Source organism: Molothrus aeneus, chromosome 3, assembly GCF_037042795.1.
Source record: "Molothrus aeneus isolate 106 chromosome 3, BPBGC_Maene_1.0, whole genome shotgun sequence".
Taxonomy (NCBI): domain Eukaryota; kingdom Metazoa; phylum Chordata; class Aves; order Passeriformes; family Icteridae; genus Molothrus; species Molothrus aeneus.
In genome coordinates, this window is record NC_089648.1 from 24,935,701 (window position 1) to 24,938,200 (window position 2,500).

The 2,500-nt window shown below is 36.5% G+C and overlaps 1 protein-coding gene across 1 annotated transcript in view; it reads left to right on the forward strand.

The window, feature by feature from the left end:
* The window catches only part of CAMKMT (calmodulin-lysine N-methyltransferase), a 213,243-nt gene extending 211,298 nt beyond the window's left edge, over positions 1-1,945 (forward strand). The window contains exon 11 of the mRNA XM_066547866.1: positions 1-1,945. This exon is cut by the window's left edge and continues 611 nt beyond it. The gene's annotated coding sequence lies outside the window, so the exon portion shown is untranslated.
* Positions 1,946-2,500: the final 555 nt, after the last annotated feature.

Consider the following 2,500-nt stretch of genomic DNA (forward strand, 5'->3'; position numbering starts at 1 on the left):
CATGATTGAAATGTCCTCATTTGCTTTAGTGTTGAAGGCCCCTTTTCTATATGTGTGTATGTATGTTTTTTTCCAGCAGGACTTTTCCTCCTGTAGATGTATAAGAAATTATGCATCAGACAAAAGCCTCATAAACTGACCATTTGTCCTTTGGACACAATAGCCTGCCCAGCCCCTCTGCTCCTCCTCTCCAATTATGTGTGATTAGTCTCAGTGTGTTGTGTCAAGAAGGGGGAGTGTGCTGAGTGCTTATTATCTGTTTAGGTACAAGAAGAGCACATTTAGGTTCTGACTATGAATGGAAAGTGAGTCTTTATCAGGACTAAAATCTAAATGCTACTATCCTAGAAATAGCTTTCAAAAAAAAACACATGCTTTTTTTTGATAAATTCCAGAAACACTGTAAGAACTAAAGGATTTTATAATGTAATCAAACTATCTCCCTTGAATTAGTTTATATTGTGATATATTGTGGCCCATATATTTGATATATACCTAATGTGATTTTTCTTGTACTGGAAAAGACATAAATCCCACAAAAAAACAGGAGCAGTATCTGATTTCTTAACAGTTTAACAGACTGTTTTAATGACTTCTCAGTAGCAGTCTCTAAACCACAAGACTTTTAAAATGTTGAAAAAAGAGAGAGAGGCAGAGACCATGACTGAGAGAGGAAGGCACTAGCTGCAAGCAAGTGTAGAGAATCCTGCTGAAATACATTAATTAAAAGAATTGCAATTTGACAATAAGCATTCTTCCGTATTCAACTCATTGGCCAGCATGTAAACCACAAGCTCCTGAAAGTCTCTTGCTCTTCTGCTTCTTCCCAAATAAATTTCTTCACTGCCAGTTTGCACGTCCTTGTATTCAGTACTTTTTATGCTCCATTAGAGCACCTAGATGGATCTCAGAAGGCATAGGTCAAGTCGCAGTTAGATCATACATTTCTTTCGCACAAAAACTTGAATTGCAATGCCAAGTGATGGGCTAACATCACAATAACAGCAATTTATTCCTCTTTTGATAAAAAGCAGCCTATTCTCGGTGTTAGATAAAGACCAGGGGCAATGCAAACCAACCATTTATCCTAGAACTGAGTAGTATAGCTGGTATGAGTTTCATATTCAAACTCCTGTTGGAAAATACTTGTGCAGTAAGAAATCAAAAGCATTTAGGAGTAATTTGAAATTGCTGTGAAGATGGCTTTAGTGTAATTAGTTTTGTTCTGTTTGTCCCACACAGCAGTGCCTTTGTTTCTCTAAAAGCATGTACAAGGAAATCTTCATAATCAACAAAGCAGTGTGGAAAATAGCGCAATATTAAAATTTGCAAACCTTTTATTTTTGAGAGGACTTGAATGTCTGCTGTACAATAATCTAATAAAGATTGTTAGTTGCCAAAAATAGAGGCAACATCATTTGAAAATTGCGGTTTTAGCTCTAAGAAGAAAACAGTTTTACTCAAATTCATAGCTGATAATTGCTTTTTATTTCTTTAGTGTCTGTCGTTTGAGTTGAAGGCTTTGCACAGGTGCTGCCATCCCTAAAGTGTGTAATTGATGGCTTGTTTACCAAAGATGCATTTAGGTTTCATCCTGCAAACTCATATTGGAGCTCCACAGGCAGTAAAGTTACTAATCTACATAAGTGCTTGCAGGTTTGGTCCGTGTACACATTTTTAGAGGTACATAAACACATTCTCTTTTTGATTTTTTTTTTTTAGAATGGGTGTTGAAAAGTCACAGATATAGGATTTACATGAGGCACTAAGAGTGTTCTCTTCTAGATACATCTCTGAGTCCCTTGCATTAGTAGGTATTTGAATTGTTTCTGAGCGCTTAAATTTTAATAGAAAATACAGTGTTTATTAATACATCAAATATTTTGCTAAGAAAATGTTAGGCAGTTTGTCAAATCATGCTTATAAAATGTAACAGAGCCTTTTATGTTGTGTGTTTTAACTAGCGTCTCATACTTGGTATATTTTTAATGATATAATTTACAGTGTTCTGTAACAGAATATTGAGCTTAATTACTTTGTGTTTGCAAAGCATTTGAAGTTGAATGACACCATGCAAGAGCTATGCTGGCTTGAGAATGGAAATGTTAGGCTGACACAAGTTTTCCTTCACGTATTTTGGTAATTCTTACAGCTATGCTGTGTCTTCTTTCTCAGAGCAAAATGGCAGAGAGGAGTGGTATTCTTGTGGACATCCATTCCTTGGGCACAGCTCTCATGCACCTGGTGCCACTGACAGTTAGTTGTGTGATCTTCAGGATATGAAAGATCAAGAAGAAAGTATTCTATTCCCTGCTGTGAGATATGGCAACACCTTGCCTAAGAATTGCAACCTAGTCCCAACTGATAGCGTTCTGGGACACTGGGGAAAATCTTTCCATTTAGGAAATAAATTAGATTTGAAACAACAAATATCTTAAGAATGTGAGATGAGGCAGGAGAACTTGCGATCCCAAGTTGCGGTACCAGTCCAGCTTCAAAA